Source organism: Felis catus, chromosome C1, assembly GCF_018350175.1.
Source record: "Felis catus isolate Fca126 chromosome C1, F.catus_Fca126_mat1.0, whole genome shotgun sequence".
In the NCBI taxonomy this organism is placed as follows: domain Eukaryota; kingdom Metazoa; phylum Chordata; class Mammalia; order Carnivora; family Felidae; genus Felis; species Felis catus.
Window position 1 is genome coordinate 54,894,923 of NC_058375.1, and position 8,823 is coordinate 54,903,745.

The following is an 8,823-nucleotide window of genomic DNA, read 5'->3' on the forward strand; positions in this document are numbered from 1 at the left end:
AAATTTCCTATCAGGGAGTGCCTGCAAGGCTGTATGCGACCTGGCCCTGACTATCCGAACTCATCATTGACTCTCCCCTTTATTCATTGTGCTCTGTAGAGCCTTACTATATAGAACCTTGTTCCCAGAACAGGCCAAGTTCATTACCGCCTAGGGCCTCTGCACTGTCTGTTCCCACCACCTGAGCATGGTTCTCCAGATCTTCACGAGGGTCATTCTCTCCTTCATTCTGGAGTATCAAATGCCTTTTCCTCAAAGAGGCCGTCCTCATCATCCCATCCCATTACTCTTTATCCCCTCTTTTGCTTTATTTTCCCTCATAGCATTTATTATGTTGAGTTGTTTTATATACTTGTTTATTTTTTGATTGTCTATCTCCCTCAGGCAGAATATAAATTCCCTGAGACAGGGTCTTGCCTGCCTTGTTCTCACAACACTCCCAGCACCTAGTGAACAGTGCTTGGCACATTAGACAAATTCAAAACATTGTTGTTGAGGGTTGCCTGGGTAGTTCAGTCGGTTAAGCGTCCAACTTTGGCTGAGGTCATGATCTCACGGTTCATGGGTTCAAGCCCCATCTCGGGCTTTGTGCTCACAGCTCAGAGCCTGGAGCCTGCTTCAGATTCTGCATCTCCCTCTGTCTCTTCTCCTCCCCTGCTCTCATTCTGTCTCTCTGTCTCTCAAAAAAACAATAAACATTAATTCTTTTTTTCAAAACATTTTTGTTGAGTGAACATTTGAATGTGCCCGACACACAGTGGACCTTGAATGCCTGCTAACTGAATGAATAAATATAACAGGTGCTGGGGATACAACAGTGAACAAGACAGGCAGGCCTGTTACGCTCATGGCACTTAGCCAGAAAGGCAGGCATTGAATATTTAAGAACAATAAAACAAAAAGAGTTTTATGATAGAGGAAGTTCAGAGGAGTAGCAGGTGCCACTAATCTAATCTGGTATAGAATTCAACACCTTTCATGTATGGCCTTAAAAGGTAACCTCTCCTGGGCCAAGTAGCCATCTGTGTGGAAAAGTATCCTCAGTCTGAGTATCATCAGTTGTGCAACTTTTGCAGGGAAGAAACAGGATGTACGTAAAATGTCTGGCACCTAGTAAATGCTCAGTAAGTTTCCGCTACCATTGCTGTTATAATATATTAACACCTGTTCTACTTCCTGGAACCCCTCAGCATCTTTTGAACTAGCTTACTACATTTAGAATGGCTTACATTTTGAATTCCACTGTGCCAAGTTAGAAGCCCGAAGCCTTCTTTCCCAGCCTTTCGCGAAGCCCAGATGTCAGTCCTTAGAACTGTGCTTCCCCAGCAACTTCATTCTCTTTGGGAAGAGACCAATGGGCTGATTCAGGCATCCGATGAACACCATCTTATTAACAAAAAGAGTGGCTGGAGTCTCCAGCTCTGGGCTACAGCACTGGCTGAGATTCAGACATTCTCAGTCTGGGGTACTGTAAGCCAAGGTAGTTGCTTCCATTAGTGGCAGTGGTGTGAACACTTTGTCCACAAGAGGTTTGAGGTGCTGTTTCTAGTTGAATAGCCCCTAACCCTGAGTCTCTGGCTCTCCTGGAGATCCTCTGAGTTCCTTAATGTCCTTAGTAAATTTCTTTTCTGCTTAAACTGGCTAAGGTAAGCTCTGTGTTTGCAACAAAGGACCCAAGTGACACACAGATCATCTGAATTATTAAGTGGCTTAGGACCCTATGTTGTGTATACCATATTGATTATTGATCAAGGTCTTGTCCGGGTCAAAGGTATCAAGGAAGGGGCCCTCAGGTAAGGGACCATTATTATCTCAAAGGTAACCCTCTCCACACAGCCTTTCCCAACAGCAGCTAGAGGGTCTCTTCTGCCTCTCACGCTGTCGATGCTGCTTATTAACACTTGCCATGATCACCTTGCCTGGGACATATTGTAGGCTCTGTCTCATTCTTAAATTCTCTTCAAGTCTGCATTCATTCAGCTTTCACTGAGCACCTATTATGTGTCAGATATTAAGGACGCAGCTCCCTTCAAGGAATTTACAGTCTCCCCAGATGACTAGCCTGTAAGCAACAACTGACAGGCTTTGTGATGTAAGGTCAGCGGGATGTTAGGTTGGCAGGATAATGTAATGACTACATGCCTAAGCTTGGGGATGAGACTGACCTAGGTGCAAGTTCCGGTTCTGACATAGCTGGTGAATTTTGCTAAATTATTTAATCTCTTATGCTTCAATTGCCTCACCTATAAAATAGTCAATAATCACTAATAGAGTGGTTGTGAAATTCACATAAAATCACATAAGAAGTATTTAAGAGTGTCTGATTCTTTGCAACCTTCAATACGTGCCATTATTATCACAACAGCAAGCATGTCTGGGGATGTCAGGAAATCCTTCACAGAGGGAAAAAGGCTTATTACTTAGAGGAAGTATTCTTAATCTAAGCAGGCAGGTGCACCTATTCATTCAGCTTTTTAGTCAACAATTTTTCATTTTTAAAAACGGTTTCTTGTAACATCCTGGGATGAGGAGTATCCTGTTTTGGTTCTTCTATTTTGCAAACAGAGAAAAATGTCAGGAGCTGATTACCTCATTCAAGTACATACTAGTTTTGTTGCTTAACTAGTTAAGGCTTTCTGTGAGAAAAGATTGTGCAGTAAATCTGATACTTCTCTGTGCAAAACTTTCGGAGAACACAGAAATGCATAACCACTAACAGACACCACTGTGCTCGAGGTGAAGATACGGAGATAAACACACAGTGTAGACAGAAAAGTTAAGTGGTCATTTTGTGGTATTGGGCTAGAGTTACAAGAATAAAGAAGAGCTCACAGTCAAAGAGGGCTGGTCAGAAAAGACATCATAAAGAAGATAAACTTTAAAGCTCGGCTTCAGGGCGCCTGGGTGGCTCAGTCGGTTGAGTGCCTGATTTCCGCACAGGTCATGATCTTGCGGTTTGTGGGTTCAAGCCCTGTGTCAAGCCCTGTGCTGATGGCTCAGAACCTGGAGCCTGCTTCGGATTCTGTGTCTCCCCCTCTCTCTGCCCCTCCCATGCTCATGCTCTGTCTCTCTCTGTCTCTCAATAATAAATAAACGTTAAAAAATAATTAAAGCTCAGCTTCAAAATATGAATAGAATTTAGGCAGTGGGTACAGACATGTCACAGGGAGAGTGTCATAAAGCAGACCAGATATGAACAAAGGGCATGGTGGTAAAGACACATGCTCATTCAGGAGACCTCAAACAGCCAAACTCTGCCTGCGGGAAGTTCTTATGAAGGATGCATAGAAGATAAGAATTTGGAGATCATTGCTAGATCAAGGAGTTTGGATTTTTCATTCTATAGACACCTAGCAGCTACTGCAGGGCTCTGAGGAGATTTTAGGCATATAAGCAGACTGTAATGGGAGAGCATAAAGGGTAGAACAATGGAGGCAAGAAGTCAAATCAGAAGTCATTGCCATCATCCTGACATAAAATTGGCATTGTGGTGGGATTGAAAGGAAGAGGTGAATGAAGCAGACATTTTGCCTGAGTAATTACCAGCACTTAGTTATTCGCTAACTATGGTGGGAGACGGATAATCCACACAGCATGAGTTGGAAGTTCCCTCAGCCCTGCATTATTTCTGAAAGTGCTGACAGACTACCTTTAGCAGAATCACTTAGGTTATTAAAAATTTGGATTCCTGGGGCACTTGGGTGGCTCAGTTGGTTGAGTGTCCCACTCTTGATTTCAGCTCAGGTCATGATGCCAAGGTTGTGGGATGGAGCCCTACACTGGGCTCTGCCCTGAGCATGGAGCCTGCTTGAGATTCTCTCTCTCTCTCTCTCTCTCTTTCTCTCTCTCTTCCTCTGCCTCTCTCCCCCACTCAAGCTCTCTCTCTCTCTCTAAGACATAATTCAGATCCCTGGGTCCTATTTCAACTTGCTGGATCAGAATCACTGGGATCAGGAGCCCTACCATTATGCATTTCAATAAGCTTCCCAAGTGATTCTTCATGCCTGTTACAGGTTTGAGAATACCTGCCTTAGAGATTATTTGACCAACTGTATTTGCTTTCAAGAGGGGGAAACTGGGGTTCAAAGAGGTCACATAACTTCCCTAAGGCTACATAGCTATCTGGAACTAGGATGAGGGCTCCTAACTCACAGGCTTGACTTGTTCCGCCATGCCACCCAAGATTGATATCTGACGGCTGGGTGTTGCAAGGAAGGCACTGCTTCCTCACTTTCAAAGCAGCGAGGCAGAAAAAACTGGAACTAAAATCTAATGGATGCAGATGTGATTGGCTTAAAGTTCCAGCAAGCTGATGTCTGCCTGCTGTGGCCCAGAGGGCCATCCTGCAGGCAGGCTACTGCTGCTGTCCGTGCTCTCACCAGGGCCTGACTCTCAGACTCTGAGCATGCAGGTTCATGGGAATAGCCAGGGCCAGATGACCTCCTCAGAGCAGCCCTAACACACAGATGGGGGATGTTCATCCACACAGCTGATTCTGGCTCTCGGAGGGACAGCAGTGCAGTGAGTGTTTCTTGACTTATTACCCTAGATAGAGCAAGACTGGGAGGACTTTACTTAGCTGTTCTGAGTGTCAGCTTCTTTGATAAGACATGTGATTTGGAAGACTTACACTGAATTTGGAGAAAGAGGATCTGGGTTAAAGTCCTTTTCTAGCTGTAGAATTTGGGCCAATTATGATATATTGTTATCATGAGATTGACTATGCCAATCCCCCTATTTTATAGGTTAAAAAAAAAACCCAGAGGGTCACCTGGGTGGCTCAGTCAGTTAGGCATGTGTCTTCAGCTCTGGTTAGATCTCACAGTTGATGAGTTCAATCCCTGTGCCAGGCTTGGTGCTGACAGCCCAGAGCCTGGAGCCTGCTTCAGATTCTGTGTCTCCCTCTCTCTCTGTGTCTCTCCCCAACTGGTTCTCTCTCAAAAGTAAATAAATAAACATTAAAAAAATTTGTTAAACCCAGAAACTCAGAGAGAAAAATAATCTGTTCAAAGCTACACAGCATATTCATTTCCTCAAAATGTCCATCAAAAGATGAATGGATAAGGAAGATGTGGTATGTATGCACACACACACACACACACACACACACAGGAATATTATGCAGCCATAAAAAAGGATGGACTCCCGCCATTTGAGACAACATGGATGGGTTTAGAGATTATGCTAAGTGAAATAAGTAAGACTGAGAAAGACAAATACTGTATTATTCCACTCCGAAGTGGAATATAAAAACAAGAACAAACAAAAAGCAGAATTAGACCTATAAAGACAGAGAACAAACTAATGGTTTCCAAAGAGGAGAGGGGTGCTTGCAGGGATGGGCAAAACAGATGAACAGGAGTGGGAGATACAGGTTTCCAGTTATGGATTGAATAAGTCACAGAATAAAACGCATAGCATAGGAAATATGGTCAATGATATTGTAATAATGATGTATCAAGACAGACGGCAGCTACATTTGTGGCAAAAATAGCATACAGCATAAACTTGTTACATCACTACATGGCACACCTAAAATTAATGTAACATTGTGTATCAGCTGTACTCAAATCAAAGAAACAAATAAATATTAAAAAAATATCAACTGTACCTTTCTATTAATGCTTTTATGAAGCTCAAATATATATGTCTGTATATATGTATTGATATTTATATAAATTATTACAAATAATTAAATATTTATTAAATAATTAAGTATTTATATTTATATCACAGTATTTGTTGTGGGTGCCAGGGATTCTTCATCTACTCTTTTCATGTAGTAAAATGGTAGCCATCATTCCCATCCACCGTACATACAACAGGTGTATAACAATGTAAAATGACACACACATACACGCATAAGAATTATGTAAAAGGATTTTGAGAAGAAAAGGATTAATTCAGGGTGAAAATATGTTTATGAGCCCATTTCTGGGCTGACATTATGTACTCTCTCATTGGCTTCCTAGGGCCATAACTGTTAAGAGGTGCTCCAACCCCTCCACACCCTACATTCAGAAAGGCAGCCATTACCACATTCTCTCTGTCTTGTTCGTCCACTACCCACCTCATTTTTTCTGGGGACAGAGGGTAGGGGATCTAACACAAGTATGTCTAATCAGGTTGCCCAAATCAAGGGAAGCCTCAGCAGACATTTGGACTTGCATCAGATAAACTAATCTGTTACTTTTAACTCATAAATATTTGTAGCCTTTGGGTCACTATGTCTTCTTAGAAGTCACCAAGCTCTAGTGTTCAGCATTAGACTCAGCCAAAGAAATTAGATGAAGTATAGTGGAAATACTGCCTCATGCTTCCTACTGCAAATCTTCACCCTTTCCTCTCCTCGCTTCAACTTTCTTCACAAAGATACAGTAGTAAAATACACTTATTGTTACAATTTTATTCTTATGCACAGCAAAGTTTAAGAAACTCTTAAATCCTTAGACCAAAGTTTAAGAAATGCTGCCTTCCCTATGGTACAAGCCAATGTTTATGACTGGTAGGCTAGGCACATGAAGAATTTGTGGTGAATGAGTCAGTGGGAGGAAGGAAGAGAGGGGGAGAAAAAATAAGGAAAAGCAATGAAGGATCTGCGTGGTTGTGGTGCCAGGAGCCAGTAGAATTAAGTTCCGGTTCCAGCTCTGTCATTAACTTAGTGTGGGATGTGGGACGAGTCATACCGCTCTCTGGGCCACCACGTCCTCAAACTAGGACAAGGAAGAATTCTCTAAGGCAGAGTTTTCCAACCTATGTGCCGTATTACAACAGTGCGCCACCAGTGGGTTCTAAGTATGCTCTAAATTATGGAGTCTCTCAACACTCGGAATGCTCTCTGGGATTTGGAGTTACTGAGGTTCTGGGACCAGGTGCCTCTAACCAAGAGAAGTCTATCACAGGTTCCTTGGGGGAGTCATCTGAGCAAGATTTCAAAGGCCACCCCCATGGTTCCCAGAGGAGACACGGTGAGCCAAATGTACCATGTGTTGTTCTATGATGCCCTGTGTGCAGCCAAAAAAGTGTTGGATGGCCTGGACATCTCAGCAGCCAGCTTCAGAGCAAACCACTAACCATCCTAGATAGAATCTGAGGACCACTAAGGAGTTTATTGCCAAGTGCCCAGGGATTGGAGCCCGCCCAGCCCAAGATGCAGCCAGTTGGGGACGGATTGGTGGGGAGTATACGGTGGGGCTTTCTGGTCTGCCCAGCAATAAATGATAGCCCAGAATCTCTGTCTTTACATTCATCAGATTCTCTTGTCCTTCTGTTGCTGACAGACAAGAAGCCCATTTAGGGGTTTCCGTGTTAGTTGCAGGACAACCACTCTTCCAGTACATGTGCAATGCATTTAATTAGCCTCTCATTACTATTTTGCAACACAAGATATGTAGAAGTGTGAATCTGAAATATTTTTGCTTTCTCATAAAGAGATTTAAACGCCGATTTGTCAGCATAAGAAAGGAAAAAAGGCTAGGAGGTGTCTTTAATTCCAGAAACTACAAATCTTCAAGTGACGATAAACAATGGTTTTAACATTTTTATCATCTACTTGCACAAATGAAGTTTCTTACCAATGGAGGTTGCCAAGGATTTGAAGTGGTCATCATTAAAATGGCTTGAACAGAGCTGCATATAATAGCCACATTGAGCATAATTTGTTGGTAAAAAGCTATGTCAGTAAAAGTATGTTCAAATTTCTCATTTAAATTTTTGAATTTTATTCAGAATCTTCTATACATTTAATATTTAACATTCCCTAAATATTTTGTATTTTATGTTTCCTGTAAATTTATAAAGCGTAATACATTTTTTTCACCAAGGTTTATTTAGCTATTTCCAGGTCCCATCTCATTTACTCATTGTCCTACTCAAATATTTTCATTTTCTATGGGTGTGAGATGTGAGAAAGCTGGATACAGTTGTCTAGGGTAGTAGTTCTCAGCTGAGGTGATTCTGCCACCCAGGGAACATCTGACAATGTCTGGCGAACATATTTGTTTCTCGCCACTGGGGAGCTGCTTACCGGCAACTAGTGAATAGCGGCTGAGGAAGCCGCTAAAACATCCTCTAGCGCACAGGATAGTCTCCCATAGCGTTATTGGACTCAACATGTCAATAGTGCCAAGGATAGAAGTCCTATTCTAGGGTCCCTCTCACTCTAAAGTTCTGTGAGTCTGAATTATGACTGTTCTTGAGGATAGTATGTGGCAGCAGTGGGTATGGCTAGGAATGGCCAGCTCTAACCTCCTAAGCACATTTATAATAGTAGACCCATCGCTTCTCGGCCTTTTGGCTAAGATCAAGTGTAGTATCTGCTCTTATCAGTTTAATATAACGGTAGACCCAGTAGGCAGGTAAAACGTGGGGCAAGACTTCCTGTATGCTTACAGGAAATCAAGCTCCGGATAGTTGCTTGAGATGGTATATATTTCCAAGCAGTAGGTGTATTACTTCTATGACAACATCAGCACCCCTAGGTGACTATCTTCCTTTCTTTCCCTCTTTACTTGTTTTCAAGTTCCATATTCTGAAATCAACTTTTTTGTTCCACTGGACTATGACCTATCTTATTTGTCAGCAACTCTCCCCTCCCTACTCTAGGCCTCCCTGGGACTGGCTCTGTTGGGATGGGTCATCTGACAGGCAGAGGTTTGCACTGAGCAGTTTTTTAAGCCACCCCAATCCTCATTGCTCCCACTTGTAATTTCTTTGGAAGTTGAAGTCATCCTGTGTTTTATTACGAATGCCCTACCTCCAGGACTAACACCTTCCACATCTTCCCTCTTTGATGCACCCTCCCTGTTGAATTTTTAGCACTTT

The 8,823-nt window shown here is 42.6% G+C and overlaps 1 pseudogene; it reads left to right on the plus strand.

Annotated features, from left to right (window-relative positions):
• Positions 1-8,276: 8,276 nt before the first annotated feature.
• Positions 8,277-8,479, plus strand: LOC111562203 (annotated as a pseudogene).
• Positions 8,480-8,823: the final 344 nt, after the last annotated feature.